Source organism: Mus pahari, chromosome 9, assembly GCF_900095145.1.
Source record: "Mus pahari chromosome 9, PAHARI_EIJ_v1.1, whole genome shotgun sequence".
Lineage (NCBI taxonomy): Eukaryota > Metazoa > Chordata > Mammalia > Rodentia > Muridae > Mus > Mus pahari.
In genome coordinates this window covers 65,296,922-65,323,480 of record NC_034598.1, presented here as the reverse complement: position 1 = coordinate 65,323,480, position 26,559 = coordinate 65,296,922, and the positions used below count along the sequence as shown (strand labels likewise).

Sequence of the window (26,559 nt, the reverse complement as noted above, 5' to 3'; positions counted from 1 at the left end):
TCTTCTTCCTCTCAGAATGACAGATCCATATTGTCTCTGTCTCTTCAAAGAATTGACACTTAGCATCCCTTAGTCTCTAATCTCTAGCTCTTCTTTAATCTATTTTTCACACTGCTCCAGAACTAGTTTTAAAACATAAACATGAGCACATCTTTTCTATAGTGGAAACACTTGATAGTTCTAAATCAATAAAGCTAGCACATCTCTCTATAGCCAGCCTGACTGGTGCATGTCTCTCACCCCAGCACCTGGGAGGCAGATGAAGACCTGGTTACTTAGCAAGTTCCAAGCCAGTGAAGACTACATTCTAAGAGCTTGTCAAAGAAAAACATCTTTCATAGTCTTACCTTTCTGGTCCCTGTGTCTTTCGTTTGTCAACTACTCCCTAAAATGCAGACACACACACACCGGCACATAAGCTCACACACGCACTCCTTCTTACTTCTGTGTTGCTCATAGTACTACCGAGGGAAGGAAGGAGATATTCTTTCTGTTTTTGTACGCCACAAACAAATTGGCTCACTTTTTAACTGCATTGTGCACCATAGTGGAGTTTTTGATGTTAAAATCCAGTCTTTTTATGTGTTTACATGTGCAGCCCTCAAAGAAGAATGCTGTTTTGACACTGATAAGATTGGCTTAGTTCAGGATAGTATAGACAAAGTTAGAGCTAGCTTAGAAGAAAGAATGCGTAAAAGAGAAATGCAAGAATCCTGTATCAAAATTGGTTTTCTACCTCTCCTTGGCTTTCCACTTTGCTCCCTACCATTCTGGGACCTTTCCTGGGCATTCTCCTGATTCTATCTTTTGGCCCTTGGGCTTTTTCCAGACTAACCAGTTTTGTTAAATCTCAGATTGACGCTGCCTTAAAGCCGGTTGCAGTCCACTACCATCGTGTGGACACCGAAGACTCCTCTGAAGATCCCTCCTCCACCGATGCAGAGAGAGCTGCTGGTGGCCTGCATTTTTCTACCCTTGCTGCAGATGCAGAGCGCTCCTGGTTCCAGAGGCTGTGGAGATGCCATTATTAGATGGGTGACTCACTGGCTCCTAATAGTGGCTGAGGGCTTTAAGCTGTGAAGTGAGCCTATGACGGGATGAGTGAGATGCCGTGGGTCAGAGACACACCCCTGGCTTCAAGGATGACTCAGAGATGGGTAACACCTGCTAATCCCACGTGGATAGCGTGGCCTAAGACAGAGCCCTTGCCCACCTAGGACCTAAACAGGCCTAGCTTTTGGGTGCTGAACACGGGTGCACACCTCATAGCCTAAGACAAGGTGCTTCACCGACCCGTTTCTTATAGCCACCTCCCCAACTTCTATTAAATCGAAAAGGGGGAATTTGTTGGAGACCAGGTTGAGAAAACCCAGGCATCTTACATCCCAGGCATCTCACAGCCCAGGCATTTTACAGCATGCAGCTAAAAGCCATATAGTTCTTTGTTTAGAGCCAGTTGCCTCCTCTCTCTGCAAGGCCATTTGGTGGGAACCAGCAGGATTCCGGCCCTAAGCAAACATCAAGGACTGAGGGAGTCTTCTCAACACATTCCAGAGCTGCCCAGAGCTGTCACCTTGGGCTGTTAGAAGAAACCGGACTTTGAAACTAGCTGATGTTCCGGAGCAGTGACGCCAAGGAACTGAGATAAATCACAAAAGTTTCACACTCCCAATTAGCCCCCCCCCACTAAGCTTCCTTGTTGTATTGTATATAACCTGAGTATTTACCCTTAGTAAAGGAAACTATGACAAACATGCATGGTCTCCNTCTCTTTCTTTATTCCCATTTCTCTCTAGGTTTGTGATCCNCCTCAAGGACCATGGAATAAAGTGTCCCGGGGGCCGGGACATTTACAATTGCTAATTATTAAAAGTCTCTATCTGTTACATATTTTACTCCCTTCAAAGGGTTCAGAAATAGCTCCAGAATAGACAGGACTCTGGATAGTGTCCAAATTTTACAGAGTAAATGGAGACTTTCCTGAACCTGCCTCTCTATTAACTAAGCATTTTATCTTTTGCAGCCTTATAGGAGGAACATCAGTATGAATGAACCAGTACCCCCAGAGCTCCCTGGGACTAAACCACCAACCAAAGAAAACACATAGTGGGACTCATGGGTCTAGCTGCATATGTAGCACAGGATGGCCTAGTCGGTCATCAATGGGAGGAGAGGTCCTAGGTCCTGTGAAGGTTCTATGCCCCAGTATAGGGAAATGCCAAGGCCAGGAAGCAGGAATGGGTGGGTTGGGGAGCAGGGGGAGGAGGGAGGGGATAGTGGGTTTTCAGAGGAGAAAACTAGGAAAGGGGATAACATTTGAAATGTAAATAAAGAAAATATCAAATAAAAAAAAAAGAAAAAGCAAAAAAAGGAACAATAATCCCAAGTTCTATAAAAAAAAAAAAAAATGGTGGGAAGAATGTATTCTGAATCACGGTTTCAGAGACTCAGCTTAGCCTATCAACACATGGAAGACATGGAAAGAGGGAGCATGTGACAGAGACCCCTCACATCACAGGGACCACATCACAGGGACCAGAAGCCAGAGGAGCGTGCTGGAACCAGGAGCTGGCTATGACCTTCAAAAGGCTAACCTCTAACGACCTCTTGCCAACCAGACCCCATTTCCAAAAGTCTCCACAGCTTCCCAAGATAACACCTGTGGATGAGGAGCGAGCCCGCGGGAGGCATTTCTGATCCAGACCACAGTACATACATTGATTGATTGTTTGCCCACATCTTCTGTTTTGTTTGTCTTTAAATTTTTCCTAATCCTTTGCTAGCTGATATGGTAGCTGCCAGTCACGTGTTTGGCTTCTGCGTCCTTGAAACATGTCAGCCCGAGTTGAGATCTTGGATAAATGTAAAGTAGATATTAGAGTTCAAATTATTTGTATTAAAACTTGATGAGAAATAGCTCATCACTGATGTTTTCTTTGAAAAGATTGCGTGCCAAAAAGATGCTATAATGGATATGTAGAGTTAAGAAAAATCTATTATTAAGTTAATTTCATCTATTTCTTTTTCCTGTTTTAATACACGGGCATCTGAGATTTCCTCTGTGGCTCACATTACATTTTTCTTGGATGACATCATTTTAAGTCATTTATTCATTTATTTATCTTCCTGTTTCTGAGGAAATCTGATTTGTGCTCATAGCCCTGTCTGCGATGTCACCTCTTGTGGAACGCTTGCCAGTTCCCTGATGCTACATACCCAGAACACTTTGTCAATTCCTTCCATGTGCATTTCTCCACACGTTTATCTCCTTTAGTAACCTGTTTCTTTAATCTCCAAACTGGCCAAGTACTCAGACTAATTATATTGGCCAACGGGGAGGATGAAGTAGAGCTATTAAAAGCTAAGTTTAAGAACTAAAAATAATCACAAATTTTACCCTTAATATCATTGCCTTAGAGACAGGAAAGGAAAATTCTTTTTATAACTATGCTACGAGAAAATGTTCAGTTTGTCAGGAGACCAAACTTCATTCTCCTTTAGGAGAGATTCGTCATATGAAACTTAATCTGAGACACTGAATCATGCGGAACATCTCAGAGGGCTGCAGATACTACAGAAGTACTCCTTATATGGCCATGTCTGCTATCAAGCACACTCCAAGAGGAAAACATGGTATTGCAGACCAGATAAGCGAGCATTTATAGAATCAAGTCAGACAGTCCAAACAGAGCTCTCTTGAGTGATCATACTTAATAAAGAGAGCACAGAGGATATAGTCGGATTGTTTACAATGTAGTCTAGCCATCTGTCTTCTAGCCAGGCTATGAATTCTATTTATACTTATTAAATCTACCTGTGCTGTTGGGTTCAATTCCTGTTCACACTGTTGGTTTTCTATTTGCCCTGTCTGGGTTCTCTTAGTCTTTCATTTAGTTCTTCCCCTGGATCCATTAAGCATCTTATTATTCCATCAGCTTTTTCAGGAATATATTCTTTTTATCTTCCTGTGTCTATCTGATTAGTAAAATGTAAAGCCTGTCTTAAAATGTACACTGTGGATCAAACAAAAAAAAGGGGGGGGAAGAAATGTAAGATGTTGTGACATGAAAAAACTCATAGACAAGGAACTGGGACAGACATAATGAAAACATACCAACCAAAAGAAAGCTGCTACAACCACATCAATACCACAGACACGCATACACACAATGGCAAAGAAATAATTTGCCTAAATATGCAGTAATTTGGGGCATGTAATTACTTAACTCTGTAGCCAAAATATATGTTAAGAACATTAGGATATTTTTAAAAAGAAACTTATAATTCCTTAACCATACTGTCAGTGGTGGTTTAAATAGGAATGGCCCCCACAGACTCATGTGTTTAAATGCTTGGCCCACAGGGAGTGGGACCATTAGGAGGTGTGGCCTTGTTGGAGTAGCTGTGGCCTTGCTGAAGGAAGTGTTTAACTGTGAGAACAGGCTTTGACATCTCCTGTGCTCAAGCTATGCCCAGTGTAAGTCTCTTTCTGCTGTCTGAAGATTCAGATGCAGAACTCTCGGTTACTTCTCCAGCACCATGTCTGCCTGCATGCTGCCATGCTTCCCACAATGATGATAATGGACTGAAAACTGTAAGCCAGCCCCAATGAAATGATTCCCTTTATAAGAATTGCTTTGGTCAGGATGTCTCTTCACAATCTATAACCAAGATAGTGGCTATGAGAATATTATCGATTTAAACAAAGTAGCGATCAATCTTGTATCTGAATGTGGTTGAGAGCAGCTTCCTTTAGTGTCTGTAGGAAATTTGTCCCAAGACCACCCCCAAAGATCTGAACTCCTAAGATGCTTGTCCCCCATAGAACAGGGCAGCATTTGTGTATCATCTACACACCTGCTCCCACAATTTAATATCGCCTCAAGATTCCTTATGAGGCCTAACAGAACACATGTGCTCTGTGAATAAGTATCACACTGTATCATTTGAGAAATAATAAGAGAGAAAAAGTTCATATGCTCAGTAGGGATAAATTTTCTTTTTAAATATTTCTATTCACAAGTGATTGGATCCACAGACCAAGAGCTGACAGACACAGTTGCAGACTGTATATGAATCCTAAGTACAACTCCTCAAACCTTAAAATGCCTGACCTTATATAACCCCTCAGTATGACCTCACCTCAACAAAACAGCATAATACCACATTGCCCATCCACAGCTCACTGAGGAGAATATTAACAAAACGGGTAACTTTACAAATACTAACATCTGGAAATTTCTATATATGATTGTGAGGAATCTGAGGAGAGAGAAATAAATCAAAATAAAAATTAGAAAACACAAAAACCATAAAAAATATTAGTCATTAAAATGTATCAGATTAAGATACAGTCCGACTTGGAAGGAAAGAGAGTTAGCTCAGCAGGTCGGGGCTTGACTAGCAGGTTCGTGGCTTTGACCCGTTACGCCATGTAAAACTAGAGCAGGCAGCATCTTCAACAAATGGTGCTGGTTCAACAGGCGGTCAGCATGTAGAAGAACGCACATCGATCCAGTCTCATCTCCTGTACAGATATCAAGTCCAAGTGGATCAAGGATCTCCACATAAAACCAGAGACACTTAATCTAACGAAGAGGTGGTGGGGAACACCCTCAAACTCATTGGCACCGGGGAAATTTTCCTGAACAGAACACCAGTGACTCAGGCTCTAAGATCAACCATTGACAAATGGTACCTCATGAAAATGAGAAGCTTCTGTAAAGCAAAGGACACTGTCAACAAAACAGCAACCTACAGATTGGGAAAAGATCTTTTCTAACCCTACATCTGTTGTCCAAAATATATAAAGAACTCAAGAAGTTAGAACTCCAAAAACCCAAATAACCCAATTAAAAATGGGGTTCAGAGCTAAACAGAATTTTCACCAGAGGAATCATCTCAAATGGCCAAGAAACACTTAAAGAAATGTTCAAGCCGGGCGTGGTGGTGCACGCCTTTAATCCCAGCACTTGGGAGGCAGAGGCAGGTGGATTTCTGAGTTCGAGGCCAGCCTGGTCTACCAAGTGAGTCCCAGGACAGCCAGGGCTATACAGAAAAACCCTGTCTCGAAAAACCAAAGAAAAAGAAATGTTCAACATCCTTAGTCATCAGGGAAATCCAAATCAAAACCACCCTGAGATTCCACCTCACACCACACAAAATGGGTAAGATCAACTCCATTGACAGCACATGCTGGTGAAGGTGTGGAGAAAGAAACACTACTCCATTGCTGGTGGGATTGCAAACTGGTACAACCACTATGAAAGTGAGGCAGTTCCTCAGAAAATTGGAAGTAGTTCTACCCGAAGACAGCATATACTCAAAAGATGTTCCACCATACCACGAGGAAACACACTCCACTATGTTCATAGCAGCCTTATTTGTAATAGGCAGAAGCTGGAAAGAACCCAGATGTCCCTCAATCAAAGAACAGATACAGAAAATGTGGTTCATTTACACAATGGAATACTAGTCAGCTATTAGAAACAAGGATATCATGAATTTTGTGGGCTAATATATGGAACTAGAAAATATCATCCTGAGTGATGTTACCAAAACCACAAAGGACACACATGATATATACTCACTGATAAGTGGATAGTAGCCAAAAAATACAGAATACCCATGATACAACTCGCAGAAAGTAAGATGTTTAACAAGTGAGGATTCTTCATTGATCACTTAGGAGGAGGAACAAAATAATCATGGAAGGCAGAAGGAGAGGAACCTGAGTGGAAGAATAGAGGGGGAGGGGAAAGGAGAGGCAGGATCAGGTATGGGGAGAGATGGGAGAAAAGTCCACGGGTCAGGAGAATGAATGGAATAAGCAGCTGTGGGAAGTGGGGTGCGGCTGGGAACTTCTAGAAAATCCCAGAGACCTGGGATGTGGGAGGCTCCCAGAACTCGATGGGGATGACCTCAGTCACAATGCCCCACAGTGAGGAGATGGACCCTCAAGAGACCACCTCCAATAGATAGACAAGGCCCCAGTGGAGGGATGGGGCCAGCAATCTAACTTCAAATTTTTTGTTTTGTTTTGTTTTTCAAGACAGGGTTTCTCTGGGCAGCCCTTGCCATCCTGGAACTCTGTAGACCAGGCTGACCTGGAACTCACAAATCTGCCTGCCTCTGCCTCCCAAGTGCTGGGATTAAAGGCATGTGCCACCACTGCCTGGCTACCTTCAAATTTTTTGACCCAGAATTGTTTGTGTCTAAAAGAAATACGGGGACAAAAACAGAGCAGAGATTGAAGGAAAGGCCATCCTGTGACCTGCCCAACTTGGGATCCATCCCATGGTCGGGCATCAGACCCTGACAGTATTGCTGATGCTATATTGGGCTTGCAGACAGAAGCCTAGCATGGCTTTTTTATGAGAGGTTCTACCTGCAGCTGATTGAGACACAGCCTACCACTGGCCTGAGGCTGGGGACCCTTATGAAAGAGTTAGGAAAGGATTGTAGGAGCTGAAGGGGATGGAAGCCCCATAGGGAGAATAACAGTATCAACTAAACTGGACCCCTCATAGCTCCCAGAGATTGAGCCACCAACCAGAGTATATATACATGGCTGGTCCGCGACCCCTGGCACATATGTAGCAGAGGACTGCCTTGTTTGGCCTCAGTGGAAGAGGATGCCCCTAATCCCATAGAGCCTTGATGCCCCAGGGAAGGGGGATATAATGGGGGGGTGAGTTAGGGGGAGTCAGGTGGGGGGAGCAACCTCTCAGAGTCGAGGGGGAAGGGCCATGGAATGAAGAACTCTTAGTGGAAGGACAAGGATGGGGACAACATTTGGAATGTAAATAAAACAATTAAATTAAAAGAAATTGTAAATAAACACCAGAGAACCAAAAGCTGACAGTTTTTACGAAGCTAATAAAACAAAAAACAATGAACAAATAGAAATCCTGGTCAACATATTAAGAGGAAAAAAAATATATAGACTGTGCTATTTGGAATTTTTAAAGGGGACCTATAGATGTTGTCTTTAAATCATCTGCGTTACTTTTTGACTATTTTTGATAAAAATAGATCAAACAAAATGTAGCCCCGATAAATGCTAGACTCGCTGAGTCACTTTAGCGTGTTTCAGGGACAGGCAATTCAGCATAGAATGATCCAAAGCTTTTCCTCCTGTCACTCAAGCCTGACCCTGCTTCTCTCAGTCCCTCACATCTATTCTCCTTCATGCTCCTCCTGCTACTGTTTAATACTCTCCTGGTAGGATGACATTATCTGGAATTCCTCCAAACTACACTCCAGAGCAAAGCATAAGACCTTCTCAGTGGCTCAGTAGATGTGTCCTTGTGTGTTATTCCCTCTGGTTGGCGCGCCTGAGCCCCTCTTCACTCAGTAACTGTGCTTTGATCCACTGAACCTGTATCCCACGCATTCTGCTGGAGAGCAGGAGCAGACGTTCCTACCCTCTAGGTAAGGAGGCTGAGCAAGTTACCACGACTGGCTGTCTGGCAAAGCTAACAGCTGTGTGCTCACCTATCGCTTTGGGCAAACATTTGATTTCAAAGCAAGCTCCAACGCTATCAGCTCTCCAAGAAAATTTGATCTTTTACAGGAAGTGATTCGATACTGTTCCTGGAATTCAAGGGGGTTCCCTCCATCACCTGATGATACAGGCGGAAACCGAAGCCATCACTCTAGGCTCTTAGTTTCATTAGTAAAATGATTTAAGAATGGATTCAAAACAGAAGCTCAAAAACAATTTTTACGAGAGTTTAAATGAAAGGTTCTTAGGGCAGACAAGCCGCAGATCTCAGCAGTGGCCCAGAGGAGGGTAAGCCAAGGGGCTGTTGATGCTGGTAAGGAGGACTATACAGCAGCAGTGCAGCGGGACAGTGGGGAGGAAAGCTTTAGAGAAACAGTAAGAACGTCCAAAGCCTAAGAGAAGGCATGCTTAAGTTCTGGCCGGGATCTGAAAGTCAGAGACAGAGAAAAGGGAAAAGAAAAACTGTGCCTTGCTGACTCAGGCCATAGGTGGGCATTAACATTTATTCTGCTTATCTCTTTAGCCTGGCTTAAGGTGAGCCTGCCTCCCTTGACAAGACAATTGAATTGACCTCACTGGAATGTGGAATGTTGGGTCTGCAGCCAGACCGGAGTCTGGTGTCTTGATCAGGGCTTTGCTTCTCTAACGGGTTTTACTGCTTCTCTAGCAATACTAGCCTATCTACCTAAACCCAAGTGGCTTGCCAGAAATGACTGCATGGATTTGGTTAAATTTGGTTCTGCATTGTTTCAAAGAGGTATTTGCCAACAAAATGTTCTCAGAGTCAAATTCTAAGAGTCACCGTGTCCCTTTCAGGTTTGTCTATAAAACCAGATTCTACTTAAAATCAGCACTGTGTGCTATGAAGTTTGTTCTTTGTTTATGTACTAAAAAAAAAAAATCTCCTAGTGCTGCCTCGTGTGGGGTAGGGGGGGCATTACATTTACAGCTGGGGAAACAAAAACAAACCACAAAGACCTTAGTTATTTGGGGATTGGGGTGAGGGTGGGGTGTGTGTTCAAGAGGACACAGACAGATACTAGGGAGTGAGAAGTTTATTAGCAGAGTTGGTGCCATGGACAGACAGACAGAAGTAACAGTGTGATAGAGAACTCTGAGAAGTGCTCAGACCCGAGCAGAAAGACAGACAACATGCAGAGTCTCTGGGGAAACCAGCCACAGCCAATATGCACAAGAACAAGCTTCTTATAGCTTGTATCCTCCTTCTGATCTGAGAAAGGTTGAAGTGGCCGCCAGGCTCTGGGATTCCCTTGCAGGATGCAAGGGAGGAGGCAGGGAACAAGAAATGTAATGTTTACATAAACGTCTGAGATAAGATGCCCTGGCTCCAGGACAGCATTTTAGTAGAGCGCCTGTCTGGACCCATGAAGGGCAGAGGGGGCTGCTGCGGATACAGAGGCCTGAGCAGAGCCCGGATCCTCACTTTGCTTTCTTACAGCCTCCATCTCTGCCCTCCCCGAACTGATGGAGCGAACTGAAGATCAAAAGAAACGTCCAAGTGTCCCAGGACTGGAATTATTCCTACATCCCTCCCAAACAGTTCACACTGCAGATTTCATGGGTCATTAATCCTGGCCAAGTGAGAACAGTTCGTTCCAGTGGGAAGTTTAGTCTTTAGCCCAATTCCTTGGAGAACTGGGGGTGGGGTGGGGGGGTGGAACGAGAACAACTTGTCCAGCCCGTAGTCTAGACTCTAGCCAGCTCCCAAGTGCCTCAAAATAGGCTTTGAAGGGTGGGTGGTCTGGGGGAAGAGAATAGGCTGAGAAAAAGGACAAAGAATGGGAAGACTAAAAAGAGCAATAGAAAGTTAGGGGATGGTGGGTGAAGACTTGGAGAAGAGTGGGCGTCAGGTTAAATCCTGCCTTCTGAAACATGGATAAACATCCATCTACGCCCACTGTAGGCTCTCATTCAGGGTTCTGAAGGACGCCTCCTTCGAATGGTTCAGTGAATATTTCAAATGATCTTCAAAACTTTGAACAAAAGCACTATTGACTGAAGACACAGAGAACTAATTTTATGCCATCTTGACTCAATTACGCACGAAGGGGAATAATTGACTCCATATAAAATTTCATGTTATATTCATGGCATACCTCTTAGCTAAAATGGTTTGTTTTAGTATTCTCTTACATACTTGGCTAACAAATGATATTTGATTTAAAAAAACAAAGGAAAGTAAATCAAAATGCAAATTCTAATGGTGCAAACTATGCATTTCAAACAAGGAGAATAATTACATATATACAATATAAAAGGCTAGTCTTTGAAGGAGAGAGACAATGGTTGATGTAAAATATTTCTACTGGTCAACAGATCTCTTTAGAATAAAAAAATGATAAATACAATTTACATTTCTCAGTGAACATAAACAAAATGGTCCCCAGATTATTTGTTATTAAGGAATCAAAACAAATATGAGCAAGGGACAAGATAAACACTTAACCTGTACATCTACATAAAACATTATGATGATATAACTATTTTGCACACCAACTAGATTTTTTTAAAATGTCAGAATGCCGCACCAATGTGAGGAATAAAATGTAAACATCATATCAGTGAAAACACTTAGATTCTCCTGCTTGGATCTTTAGAAAGCTGTTGAGTTTGTAGACTCCGGGTAAACTGGTTCCCACAGGCGAAGCTGTTGTATCTGCACGGTAAGGGAGATCGTGTCTCTGGAACACCTGTTAGTGAGTGTTTCCCTGCGCATCCTTCGGGGCCCACTCCACCTGGCCTTGTCTATCTCATTTACAGTTCTGCCTTTAACCATTCATTGTTCTGCAACCTCCATGTGGCTCTGAGAACATGACCAGCTCCTGTTCCCCAGGACTGTATCACGTGCCCTCATCTCTACTGAGAAAATTCTTTTTCAGGCTCCGACATGGCTCTTTCCATCCTCCAGTGCCCACTGAGGCTATTCCTAACACCCTACTTAAAATAGCAAGCCTTCCCTCCCTCAGATACATCCGTGGGTATGTCCCCATACTATATTCAAACGAGCAGTGTGGCTCAACCATTACAGCTGGAATCCGAAGATAGAGCCACAGATTTTAGCCATCACCTCTTAGTAAAATTAGCCTCACTCAAAAAACCCTCTTGAAGCAGATCTTGAGATGAGGGTATGTGTGCAGTTTGTCTGCTCGCAAGGTGACTCCAACCGTCAGAAACAAGGAGCAGAAACAAGTGAGATAAACCAGAGCTAGTGCAGCAGACCAGGGGGGAGTCGTTTGACTGGGCTGATAAAAAGGGACAGGGCCCTCAAACCAAACACTGATTAGATAAGTTAGAGAAGCAAGCAAGAATGAAGGTCTGAGGTAGCCATCAACCTCAATGGGGCAGGCCTGGAGGAGAGAGTGGGCGTGGTTGGCCCTGCACCGCAAAGCTTGGTAAAACCAAGACTAGCAAGCTCTAACGTCCTTGTTTGACTAGAAGGCTGGAACCTCAGAAAGGATTAATCCAAAAGTGCGGCGGCTTCAAGAGCACGTAAGCAGCCTCTATATAGGGCTTGTGCTCGCTCTAATGTTCAGCTTTGTCTTAAAATTCTTGATGTTTTGTCCTTGAACCTAGGTTTCTAGTGAAGGCCAGTGGAGCAATGACGCATGCGCAGAAGAGAAAAGCAACTTGTTCAAGGAGTTAGGGCCCAGCAACAGCCAATACACAAAAATATCCGACCAAATCACAACTGAAGCAGAATGTAGAGCCCTCTCTGACCACGGACCACCAAGGACCCCTGGAATAGCTGGGCTGGGACCTGGGCCTGGACTAGCAATGGCAACAGAAACAACAGGAGCTACAACCTCAGTGAACCGATGAGAGTTTTATAAAGGCCAGAATGCTCTGCGTCAGGAGGCCCCCTTGTTCCTCGCAAGGCCTGTCCTAGCGTGGCTGTGCAGATGTGCAGATGTGAACTCTTCCTCATGCTCCTGGGCTAACAGACTGCGCTAAGGTGATGAACTGTCAAGTGACTACACAGGCTTGGTGGCAGACCACGCCAGAGCATCATTAGAAAGCACTTAGCCGCTCTGGTTGTGAAACCTCTTGAGTGTATATCAAAGTAAGTGTATGGAAACCAAATGACCACCCCACCCCCCACAATACTTTTCAGCAGTTTGTAAGTTTACTGCTAATTGTCTTGCTGATTCCTTTATTTTGTTTCACTTTTTTTTTTTTTATTTTAATACCGTTAATGGCACCTTCTTTATTTGGACATTTTTATTTGCCCTGGTCCCCGTTAACTAGGCAGCTGGCTCTCAGAATAGGCATTTGGAACTGGCCGTCTGACTCTGGACATCAGTTTGAGGTTGGAGCAGGAGAAGACACTCTGGGCAGGAAAACAAACGTATGGAGGACGGAGAAAACTTGGCCCCAGACTGTGGTCCTTCTGTTTATCTATTTTTGAAAGCTATTAACTGACAAAGAGGAGAAAAATTATCCTTTTTATATATAGATCTTACAAAACTAAAACTGACAAACCTTGAGGGGAAAATGTCAAATGGGTAGTTGAATTCTACTTGCAAAATTTGTCAATCACTGCTCAACAAAGGTCTCATCAAGAGCGGGGTTAAACATACAATAAAGCTTAAAATCAGGGCAAATAACACATTAGAAAGTTGAATTTGATCAAATCCAAATGGTACTACAGGAGGTAGGAGACTTTTAAGAGGTAAGGTGTGGTCACAGGGGACATGATTAGAAAGTCTTTTCCTCTTTAAGATTGATTTTATTATTATTTATATTTATTGTTAAGTGTTCATGTATGTGTCTATATGTGGATATGCACACATATATGTACAGGAGTGCAGGTGCCCTCTGAGGCCAGAGGAGTCCGATCCCTGGAGCTGGAGTTAGAAGGTGGTTTGAGCTGCCTGATGTGGGCACTGGAAGGTAACCTTGGATTCACTTGCAAGAGCAGCACATCCCCCTAACTGCTGGCCTCTCCAGTTCTCCTCTTTCTCAGTTTCCCTCCCTAGTCACCATGAGCTGACCAGCTTCTCTCTGCCACATACACCTACGTCCCATGGCCAACAGCAACTGGAACAACCAACCAGACAACTATGAGTTGAAATACACTCCCACCCCCAACCTCTGCCATCTCTTTTGGTTGGTTTCTCCCCACCCCAGTGAAACATGAGGTCTCATGTAGTCCAGGATGGCCCTGAACAGCGTGAGTACTGGTGCTATAGTCACATACTTCCATGCCTGGGCTTTGTGGTGGAGTTGTTTGAGACAGAGTTTTAAGTCCAGTCTGGCCTCAAATTCACAGTGTAGCTGGAGATGACCTTGAATCCCTCATCTTCCTCCTTCCCCTCCTGAGCCCCGAAGTTACAAGCACCCACCATCATGCCTGGTTTCTATACCAGGTCTTCATACATGATAGACAAGCACTCTGCCAAGTGAGGTCCCAGTTTTAATTATCCAGGCAACCTGTTACCAGTAACAAAGAGTAAACTATGCATAGCGTCTAAACATGGCTGTCGCTAAGACACAAATCTGTAGTTACAATACATTTTGCTAGGGTTGGGGATTAATAACTCCTGTCTAAGCAAGTCCCTGTTCTATTGTACCTACATCAGTGACGTGTGACATTCCCTCACACATCTGTGTTCCTGTGTTCAACCATGCGCATCTGTATCCGTGTGCATGTACACCCCCGTCAACGCATGCATATTTTTAAGTACTGTTTAAACTGCTGCTCCTTTTCCTGGGGTGGTCAAGAAAACTTTGAGCATCGGAGTAAGTAATCAGAATTCCTTGACCAGCAAGGTATTTTGGGTTACTCAGAAATATTTAGGAAGAGAATGCATAGTCCGGGTGTAGTCCTTATTCTTCATCCCATTCTCTGGCTTTTGTGTTCAGTACACCATTTGTTTCTTATCTCCTGCTATCTTGTCTGTTTTCTTTTCTCCCAGCCAGACTCCAAGCAACATATGAGAAGAGCCTTTTGTTTTGGTTTGTTTTGTTTTGGTTTTGGTTTTTGGTTTTTCAAGACAGGGTTTCTCTGTTTACCCTTGGCTATCCTGGAACTCGCTTTGTAGACCAGGGTGGCCTTGAACTCAGAAATCCACCTGCCTCTGCCTCCCAACTGCTGGGATTAAAGGCGTGCGCCACTGAGAAGAGCCTTGTGGGTTCTATTCATATCCATAGCTCAAGGTCTGGAACATAAGAAATTCTTGACAAACCTTTTTCAGTGTAATAGAGAGAAAGGAAGGAAGACCAGCAGAAGGAACAGAAACAGTCTGGCGGCTTCTATGTCTGGGCTGAAGTTATTACTCCTCTAGGAAAAAAGTCAACTGGCGTTTCAGTCTGCATTGCATCCAAACCAGGAGAGGGAGAGCCAAGGATAATTTTAAAACTTTCCCTCTCCGCCTGAACTGTTCTTTTTTCCCTTTATTTATTTTACTTTTGTTTTGTTGTGTTTGTGTTTGTGTTTGTTTTTCGAGACAGGATTTCTCAATGTAACCAACCCTGGCTATCCTGAACTCACTTTATAGACCAAGCTGGCCTCGAACTCACAGAGATCCGTCTTCCTCTGCCTCCAGAGTGCTGGGATAAAAGGCACAATGAACTGTCTTCTATTCCCATCTGGCACCAAATATGTGGGAGTTTTTCCGCAGACCAACACATCCTTCAGTCTATCATAGACGAGCTAACTTCACTACCTTCTGTTCGGTTACAATACTAACTACCCAATGTTATCTCAGAGCCGACATGTTAAAACCTCAGTCCTGCAAAAACCATCACTACATCAGCCACCACATCAATGGCTGGTTGCCTCATCTACTTCAGGTAAAAGTTGAGGGTTCCCATAATTCTCTCCTCATGGTCAACCATTTGCTAGAATGGCTCTCACAGAGCTGAGGAAAATGGTTTCCTTGCAACAGAGTGGAATCCATACAGAGACAAAACACAGAACAGGGCAATAGAGCTTCCAGACTCTCTCTTGGAAATGTCTCCTCCATAGTCTTCCATGTCGTCTACCAGCCCAGAAGATCTTGGAGTGTAATCATTCAAAAGAGAGATTTTTTTTTTTAATGGATACATGATTACATCATTGGTCATTGGTGACTAAACTCATTTCTCAACTCGACATGATCATGCAACCAGCAAGGTGAGACAAGTCACCAAACACTTTGCTGGCAAGCAGAAGAGGCTTGAGCAGTCTGGATACTTCATGGGTTTCAAGGGCTGTGTTCCAGGAAATGGAGAAAATTACCAATATCTGTTTCCATCTTCCTACACCTCCATCCGCCATCAGTCATCCCTGCTGCTGTCGACTAGATACATCCTCACCTTTATTGCCTGATGAATGTTCTTAACCTTAAAGTACTATGCAAATGCATCTCCAAGCCAAGGATCTCAGCCACTGTTGCCCCTTAAATGGTAATTTTCGGAACCATGTAAGAAACTCAAAGCTCTGGTTTAGTTTAGCAAGTGCTGTGGCATTAAATGGAAAGGCTATGCTCTGAGGACATCTCCATCAGTGTGCCTGGTCCTCTCTACTCACTTCCTTCTTTGACCCTCCTTCTATACACGCTCTATACCAAAGCCAGAACTCATCCCCATCATAGTTTGTCCTGGGCTTCCTGGGGACTAAAGTATGGAACATGTATGTTTACCCTTGATGTCCTAGAGGCTGACAGCCATGTTTAATGAGATACTTTGTGTGTTGGTCAGCTGTGACGTCACTGTGACAGGATCCCTGAGACGATCAACTTATAAAGAGAAAAGGGTTATTTCAGTTCTTTGCTTTGGGCCCATGTGGCCCTAATATGTGATAGAATAGAGATGTTCATTTTGTGCCAACCAGGAAGCAAAGAGAGACACAGGAAGTGGCCCTATATCTCTGTCGACCTCAAAACTCTACCTCCCTTCCAATAGGTCCCACCTTCTGAAGATTCTTCCCTCTGCCAGTGTTAGCACAAGTTGGAGACTGTGCTTTCTGAACATGGACCTTTGGGGAACAAAGTCCAATCTACAATGGTTTCTTTATTGTAAATATTTAAAGTATATGTGATACTTTGGGACATTTATTCTATCTAAAGATATCAGAAGTCTTATGAAATAAAATCAGGGCTGGAGATATGTCTTAGCAATGAAAAGCTCTAGGTGTTCTTTCAGGGGGCCCAGTTCAGTGTCTAGCACCCACATGGTAGCTTAGGACCTTCTATAACTCCAATTCTGGGGGATCCAGTGCCCTCTTCCAGTCTCTGTGAATGCCAGGCACACACATGGTACATACATGCAGGCAAAACATCCATACACATAAAATTACAAAAATAAATAAAAGAAAGAAATTATCTGAGGCTTTCTCCACACCTAAAAGGTTCTCAGTGGTAGAGAAGTCTGCTTTGTAATTATTTGGTCTATATAGTTTCTACTTTGGAATCCAGTTTAATAATGTCTAAACTAGAATAATTCCCAGCCAACTGTACACTTTTGTTAAAAGTACCAAACACAGAAATGTTTTTAAAGCTATGCTGGGGGCACCACAGTAGGGTGTTAGTCAAGACATGTGAGTTAGAAGCTAGCACCCCCATTGGCCAGCTGTATGATCTTTGTCACCAAGTCCTTGTCCAGACTGTAAACAGAAGGACGCCCCACTTGTAGCTTTAATCCTTGTTAGCTATACAGTAGAAAATAAGGCCATCAATACTGCCTCACTTTTAGAAGCTCTTTCCTTGTTTGTAACAAAGGGGGAAACCAAACTGGTTTTATCGAATGTTTGATATGGAATGAAAAGTTTGCCATTAACACGCATTAGGAACCTGGCCACCAGGTTAAGCCAAGAGGAAGGTAGCAGTCAGTGCTTTTACTGAGAAACAGAAAACAAAAAGGTTGTTAGCTTTCTAACGAATTATGGTTACAAGTATTTATGGGAACCCTGTTTAGAACTTCAAATCAACCAAGTATAGGCAGTGTGGATGTCATTCAAAGCACAGCATCAAGAAAGGAAAACCAAAAGAAGGTCAGGGACACCGTGGATTTGGGCAGATAGCAATCAAGGGGAAGAAGAACGCCTGTGTCTGGTTTGACAGGAAAAGATCGAAACAAGGCAGGAAGCCCATTTTTAAATCTCTTTTCTAAAACTTATTTTTATCATTTTAATTATGTGTATGTGGGAGCACGGGGAAGGTGTGTGCTCATGAATGCAAGTACCTACATAGGCCAGGGGTATCAGATCCCTCTGAAGCTGGGGTTACAGGCAATTTGTAAGCCCCCTGCTGTAGTGCTGGGAACAGTGCTCAGGTACCCAGGAATGTGCCATTAACCACGGAGCCCCCACTAAAACCTCTCTTAAGTAAATAATCTCACCAGTTTCTTACTTTTTGTTGTTTTATGTTCTTGAGACAAAGTCTCCCTTTACAGTCCAGGCAGTCCTGGAACTGCAGTGTAAGACAGGCTAGCTTCGAACTTGCAAAGCTTTAGTCTGTCAGGGGCTGGTATCACAAGGCCGGCTCTGACACATGCCGCTGTTGCTCATGTGTGAACCTATCCCTTCCACAGTTCCTCTTTCTCAAAAGCCACCATTGACACAACGCCATGAGACCTTACATCATGATATCACAAAAAACACGGGTCCCCTCTTGGGGACCTGTCGTCTCACTAATAAAAGAATTTTAGAATGGACTGAAACAGAAGCTCAAGAATGTTATCAGAGTTTAAATGAACCACCCCCAGGGCAGGCGAGCTGGACACTTTGGTAGCTGCCAAACGGAGGAGGACAGAGAAGAGAGATGGAAAAAAAAGCCTTGCCATTAAAGTCGGTCCGGAGGGCAAAGACAAGGAGGACCGAGGACCGGTAGACTCATGGTGGGAAGAGGAGCCCCAAATATTAGCAAAGGTATGCTTATGTCTGACCAGCATCCAAACAAAGGCTCAAAAAAATAATAATAATAAAAAAAGTTGGGGGCTGGTGAGATGGCTCAGTGGTTAAGAGCACCGACTGCTCTTCCAAAGGTCCTGAGTTCAAATCCCAGCAACCACATGGTGGCTCACAACCATCCNTAACAAAAATCTGATGCCCTCTTCTGGAGTGTCTGAAGACAGCTACAGTGTACACACATATAATAAATAAATAAATAAATAAATAAATAAATAAATAAATACATCTTTTTTAAAAAAAAAAAGAGCACTGAAAAAAAAATTAAAAATTAAAAAAAAAAAAAAAAGTTGCACCTTTCTGGTGGCTTCAGAGAGGTGGGTAGACCCGGCCAACCTCAAGGTGACTCCCAGGGACTGTGCTGGGAATTTGGATCGAGAAAATTTCAGTATCTTACTGAAGGACTGATTCCTGTCTCTTTAGCATGAATGAAGGAGCTAGCAGGGGTGGTTCCTTAGGCAAGTGAGTGACCTGGCCCAGTGGCAATGTTAGGTTCTACCCAGGCCGCCATTCTGTTCTTTTGACTGCACAGTGTTCCTTCATGGGCCTATAATGCTGCTCTAAGGTCAGCAAGGGTTAGGCTGGTCCCCGATTCCATATCAACTAACTCTGTTAAGAGACAATAAATATTAGCTAGGCAGAACATGCAAAGTCAGTACATTAACTAAACACAAAGAGTTCTGTCTTGGATAATATCTCTAGTTCTTTAGTTCTTAAGTCAAAGAGCTAAGCTTCATAAATGGATTATGTGGCGGTGTAAGTAGAGCATGTAAATAAGGATGCTTTTTTGTGATTATGACTGATGTCAAGGAGCCCAAAATCTTCTTATTCCTTAAGGGAAGAAGAAAACAATAGCAAGATTACACCATCTGCTGTCATTGTGATCAAGGCTGAATCCCAGGAGACCGACTTCAGGCCGCTTTACCCCACCCATCCACCATTGTCTGTGGATAAAGTCCCAGGCCCAAACATGTTTGATTTGAATGACAAAATATTGTCAGTGTGTTCTTAACTGACTTCCCTCAAACGTGGGCTGTCCATCGAACTGTCTACCTCTTCTCTCTTCTCCTCTCTCACCCCACCTTAAACACGTGTCCAATTCATTTCCTTAGATTTCCTGCTTGACTCCAGGAAACAGGAATTTTCCAGACCTGCTAAAAGACAAAAGGTCATGAGGCTAGAATCTGTCTTCGTGGGGATTTCCTTTATTTACTGAACAGTTTAAATGGTTTTCCTGCTTCTGTGTTTTTGTCTTAGTATCAGTATAATATGGCTGGCTCAACAGAAATACACTGCTAGAAAGATAGTCTTTAAGTATATGCTAGTAATATAGACAACACAGGAGCAATAAAAGAATTGCCATTGAAAAACATATAATATCCAAATTGAAGGGGGGAAGTCATAAATATCTCCAGCCAACTCAAGAAGCTTGTTATAAACAAATTTGTGATCACAGGATATAACTCAGTGGTAAAGCAGCTGTGTGGTACACACAGGGCATATTTAGGGTTTTAATTCTCTGCAACACACATACCCACACCACTCCACAAACACATACCACACACATATACATACATACACATCATATACACATATGCACACACATACACATACCACACACACTACACACATGCAAACCATGCATATATCTACTACATATACACACCTACCACACACATACCACATACAAACATGTAAATGCATAAACCACACATGCCATGCACACACACATACACCACACATACCACAGACATACCTACACATACACACCTTACACACACACATACCACCTACACATACATATAAACATACACCACACACAGAGACCACACACACACATATACCACACCACACATACACAAACACACACACACATATACTACACATACAATTCTAAAGTTTAAGAGAAACTGAATGTCATTTAGCTTAAATACCTGAGAACTTACTTTCTGGTAAATTGTAAAACAAGACAGATATATATATGAGAATATATGTATATATATATATATATATATATATATACACATATATTCTCATATATATACAAATTTGTATACATGTCATAATTTGTGTACATACATATATACATACACATATACAAAAATATAGTGGATATAAACAATGTAGCCCCAGAAACAAACCAGTTAATGGATAGGACAGTACCCAAACTTTAGTCTGCAATTCCAGAGCAGAAGTTTCCAAACCTAGAACTATCTTTGAAGTCTAAAAAGAAAAAAGTGCTGGTGTCTAAATTCAATCCAGGCATTCAGACTTAGTTGGTGTTGAGGTATTGCCTAGATGGTCATTTTCAAAAGTTTCTCAGGTGTATCTAAAATTGGACAGACGAGCAAGGTATGGCGGCATACAGCTATAATCCCAATACTTCGGAGGAAAAGGCAGAAGAATCAAGAGTTCGAGGTCTTCCTTAACAATTTAGGGAGTTTGAGGAACGCCTGGGCTACAAGAGACCCTGTCTAAAAAAATAGACAGATAGTTGGACATATGGATAGATGGATGGATGGATGGATGGATGGATGGATGGATGGATGGATGGATGGATGGATGGATAGGCAAACAGACAGACGGATAGATGGATAGATAGTTGGATTCATAGTTGGATAGATGGATGGATGGAAAGATGGATAGGTAGGTAGATAGATGGATAGATAGACCATGACCCCCCCCCCCAAAAGCAATCATAGAGACATTGCTTTGGCTACCTACCACTAACTATTAGGACTATTGCACCTTTCAGGACCAACTATCTGAGCTGGATGAGAAGGGTCAGCAGGTAAGCATGACACTACTGTTACCCGCCAAATAGCATTGTAGTGGTCAGCATCACACACAGTGATGGGACCCCAGGAGTACATCACTGTGACAGTTTAGCTCCATAATTAGGATAAGCATGCTCTCTTGTTCACACAATGATACAATTAAGTAACATTTTCAGAACACACCCCCATCATTATGCTACACACAACTGCAATTATGCAATGACTTGTGGTCTTACCAGACAGACATAAGATTAAAGACCATTCTTTAATCAGCTGGGTTGAAACTTACTTTCGTTTCATGGAGCAGTCAAAGTTAAGAGACTTGATTCTAAAACTTTTAGCACCAACTAGAGATGAACTGTACAGGGAGAGCTACAAGAGACAAGGGGTTGCTAAAGGAAGGGGCTGCAAAACCGTCATTTCCTTTTTAAAGTAAAACAAGAGCACATCATAGACCAGTTTCCTGTTTCAGCTCTAATCAGGTACTTGGTGACTTAAACATCCCAAATTTGTTATTACATAGTTCTGTGGGTTAGAAGTCTGACATGGATCCCAGAGGGCTAATACCAACGTGGCAGGCTACCTTTCCTTCCCTGGTTCTGGTGTAAATTTTGTGGCCTTTTCCAAAAGGCTGTCCAGTCCCTAATTCTTGGCTCCCCTCATCTACTCTCAAGCAGACTCCTCGAGGCTACCAGCTCCCTCGCTCCTGGTTCTCTTTTCCAGTTAAAAACATCATCTCTCTGGTTGTTGGTTTTTGTTGGTTTTGTTGGTTTGTTTTGCCTTTCTCTTCTACTTTTAAAGACTCTTGTGATTTTAGTGTGAACACAAGGGTCTTTCCCTACTTTTATCTTAAATGATTTGCAACTATATTTCATCCACCCCCCCTTAATTTCTCTTTGTCACATGACCTAACATAGTTACATAGCAACAACAATGCAAAGACCAGTCAAACTAGATTGGTGGTCACATACCAGCCAGTGAACACCTAGATCTCAGTTCCTTCAAGACTGACTACTATGTTCCAAGTCCAAAACTTATGAATATAGGCACCCTTGGTTGGGAGGAAGTGGGTGTTAGTCTGCCTTACTACATTAAAAATTTGCTTCCTTAAAATAATGGGGTGAAATCTTCATTTATTACATGAAATTTGGAATGCTGATCCAGTTCTTATGGTTTACACCATCATCTATGCTTTTATTTTTGAAACTATTTTATTATGTATAATAATGTGTACATGTATAGTCTACTGTGGGTATGTGAACAACCATGCTAGTACCCAGTGGAGGCCAGAGGTGACTGGTGCCCCTGGAACTAGAGTTATAGGGACATCCAACATGAATGCTGATGATTAAACTGAGGTCAACTTTAAGGAAAGTATATGCTTTTAACCCAGGATTCTCAACCCGTGGGTCACCTCTGACCATTGGAAACACAGATAATTGTGTTACAGGTCATAGCAGTAGCAGTTACAGTTACGAAGTAGCAACAAAAATGACTTTATGGTTGGGGGGGCACTACAATATGAGGTACTATATTAAAGGGTCATAGCATTAGAAAGGCTAAGAACCGCTGTCTTAATCAATGAGCCATCTTGCTAGCCTCTCTATGCTTTTAAATTATCAGCTGTTTATACTTAGATCAATCCCATTATTAACAGCATCATCACACTGACCTGCTTTGAATGTCATATTCTGTCTATATATGTCAAAACTCATACTGAACCATGAGCTCTGGATTGTAAAAGACAGTTCATTTTCAAATGTACTTTATGTCTTTGTCTAATAGTTAAACAACCCCCCCCACACATATGCTAACACCTTTTAAAATTTTAATTTACCTGAGACACTAATCAGGATCACTGATTTGTAAAGATATAAAACAGCAAAAACTGCCCAAGGCATGTATTCACAAGGCAAGTATACCTTCCTCTCCTCTATACCTGCTCCACAGCAGACATTACTAATCAACCAGGTGTCACTTTAAAACCCCCCACAGAGCTTGCTAGGTGATCAGCACTAAGAACAGCCAACCAGAGTTAAAATGCAAACTGAGCTCTGTTTTCCTTTCTGTGTAGGAAAAACCCACAGCGGGAGAGATTCTCCCAGGGCTTTTCTAAAGCTGCCGTTATTCTAAAACAAAGCACCGTTGCATTTTATAAGTGTGTTATGCAAGCAGTCCATAAGCACAGTGGAGAAACTGGGAGAAAAGAAGAAAGCAACAAACAAAACCCACATACAATTCTACCCTCTAGACATACATTTTCTGGTGTTTCCTGCCAGCTGTCTTAACACTTGCCTAGTTCTTGCTCAGTTTTTGTTTTTTGTTACTTTTTTTTTCCAGTTGTGATACCAGAAAGAAAGAAAAAGGGTTCACTTAACTCACAGTTTCAGGTTACAGTCCATCATAGCACTGAAGCCATAGCAGCAGAAACCTGAGGGGAGCTGGTCATGTTGCATCTACAGACAGGAACAGAGAGCGGCGAATGCATACATGCTAGCAATCCGCAAACTTTCTCTACTCTTACATGGTTCCGGATTCCCTGCCTAGGGAATGTGCCACCCACCCTGAGTGGGCCTTCTCACCTCTGTTAACAGAATGAACGTGAACCCCCTCATAGACAATTGTCAGAGGCCCATCTCCCAGATAGTTCCAGATTTTTATTAACAACACCAGTAGTCATTCACTCATTCATTCAACATATTTTTACTGAGTACTCCTCTAGACTTTAGAGATATGTTAATAAAACAGACAAAAATCAATGCCCACAACAAGCTCAAAAACACTTTTAAAAGTCAAATATGACATCATATTTTCATATGTAGTGTGTAACTGGCTTTTTCTGTTATAGCTTTTGGAAGCATAGATCTAATTTTGTCAGGCTCCTGTGGTTTTTTGCAACAGGCTTTACTGAGCTAAGAGCTAAGACGATTACTATGTGCTACATAAACCTAATTTGACATCTCTTTCTATAGTTTTTTGCTGTATGATCAAAAGAAACCTTTCTCCCTCCAAATAGAGAATTTGGTGACTGCTATAGACCACAAAAGCCTACTTAGGACACTAAAGAGAACATTTGTTTCTGTTCCAATAACCTCTTACCACATAATGTGTCCCAGCAAAACATAGCAGCTTTAAATTACAGCAAACCGGAGAGCAAAGGGTTTCTATGGCTCACACTTCCATGTCACTGTTCATGACTGAAGGAAGTCAGAACAGGAATTCAAACAGGGCAGGAACCTGGAGGTAGGAGCTGATACAGAAGCCATGGAAGGGTACTGCTTACTTGTTTGCTCCCCATGGCTTGCTCAGCCTGCTTCCTTATAGAACCCAGCACCAACCATAATGAGTGGGAGCCTCCCACATAAATCACTGACTAAGAAAACGTCCTACAGGCCAATCTTAAAGAGGCATTTTCTTTATGGAGGTTCACTCCTCTCTGATGACTCTAGCTTGTGTCAAATTGACAAACTAAACACACAATTGACCCCTTGTCAACATCAACTATTAAGCCACAACCTTTCCTTTCTTGTTCATGCCCAAGAGCACACATTAACATTGTCATTACAATATAAAACATTTTACAAACTTAAAAAGTTCCAGTCTTTACAAATTCAAACACTGTAAAAATTAGTCAAAAAAAAAAAAAAAAAAAAAGTCAGTCTCAGCCAGGTGTGGTGGCACACGCCTTAAATCCCAGCACTTGGGAGGCAGAGGCACGTGGATTTCTGAGTTCGAGGCCAGCAAAGTGAGTCTACAAAGAGAGTTCCAGGACAGCCAGGGCTACACAGAGAAACCCTGTCTCAAAAAACAAAAAACAGACAAACAAAAAAAATCAGTCTCTTTTTAAATCTAAAATCTCTTTTTAAAAATTCAGTCATTCAAATGTGGGATCCTATAAAATAGAAAATATAAGTTAAATACTTCCTTATTTCAAGAGGAAAGAATAGGGCACAGTCACAATCTGAACAAAGAAGAAACAAACTCTTGGTGAGTGACTAACTCAGCGTTCCATGTCTGGGGCCCACTCACAATGTTCTGGGGTCCGCCATAGGGCTTGGGTCACTTCTCTGGCTCTGCCCTCTGAAACACACAGCTTGTCTCTAGGCTTTGGCTGGCTCCATTCCACCACTGCTGCTGTTCTTGGTATCTCATGATATCGACATCTCTGAAGTGCTGGGGTCTCTTACTGCAACTGGGCTGCACTTTAACCAATAGCCTCTCCTAGCCTCTCTTCAGGAACTCCAGCCCTGCCACACAAGGTCAAGCCTTAATCTGCAATCTATGACTCCCCCCCCCCCGACTTCAGAACTAGTACCCCCTGGGTGACTCTCACACCTCCAGGTTCAGCTGCCAACACAAGGTGCAACGTTGACCACAGCTTCCGTGCACTGACTCTGAGGAAATGCTTCCCAGAAGATGTCACCTCAACAGTGCTGGTCTCTTCTTAACCACCACTAACTTCTCAGCTCCAGATAACCCACATCAATTATTCAAGAAAAACAAAGGTTTCACTTTAGTAGTTCTGGTATCTTGTTAATCACAGCTGATGCTTCAGTCACAGCTAACCAGAACCCCCAGATTCTTCACATTAACAAAGGGCCCTAGTAAAGCCATTAGACCCCTGAACTTTCCTCTGAAATTTCATTTTCATAAGCCAGGCCTCCATTTCACTCAAAACTCATCCTCCAACTCCCAGAGAAGGCTCACCAAGCTTTGAACAATCAATGGCTTTTCTAGCCCAAAGCTCCAGAGTCTTTCCACAGCCCTTCCAAAAACATGGTCATGTCTGTCACAGCACCAGAGTCTTTCCACAGACCTTCCAAAAACATGGTCATGTCTGTCACAGCAATACCCTACTATCCTGGTACCCATTTCTGTCTTAGGCTTATCATTGCTATAATGGACTACCGTGACTAAAGCAACTCGAGGGAGGAAAGGGTTTATTTGACTTGCATTTTTATATCACTGTTCATCATTGAAGGTAGTCAAGACAGGACAAGCAGGACAGGAACCTGGAGGCAGACACTGATGCAGGGGCCATGGAGGGGTGTGGAGTTAATATTTATTAATAAATCCCAGCTCAGGGTTTCTTTCCAACTTTAGACCGTTTATGTTCCCAGATAAAAGACACACACAGCCTTTCTATTTTAAATATGCCTTAGGCAGCACAACAGCTGGGCAGCCGCCTGCCCTCCCATGCTGTTAGAATCCATTTCCCTATTGATAACCCTGAATTATTACTTACTATTTTCTGTTTCAGCCGGGCTGCTCTTAGCTCCAATTGGCCAGCCCACAGGACCATGTTTTTCTTTATTCCTACCCCAGAGTGGTCCCCCACCTTCTCTCTTCTCTCCCCCTCCCCTCCCTCT

At 42.8% G+C, this 26,559-nt stretch overlaps 1 long non-coding RNA gene and 1 other non-coding gene across 2 annotated transcripts in view; both read right to left on the bottom strand.

Moving 5' to 3' along the window:
• LOC110326059 overlaps positions 1-26,559 on the bottom strand; it is a 67,452-nt gene that overhangs the window by 40,043 nt on the left and 850 nt on the right. Inside the window, exon 2 of the long non-coding RNA XR_002380765.1 lies at positions 23,564-23,646. This is a non-coding gene — a long non-coding RNA (uncharacterized LOC110326059). The remainder of the gene's footprint in view (positions 1-23,563; positions 23,647-26,559) is intronic.
• On the bottom strand, positions 22,879-23,000 carry LOC115064746. The gene has a single exon (XR_003844570.1). It is a non-coding gene; the product is annotated as a small nucleolar RNA SNORA40 (small nucleolar RNA).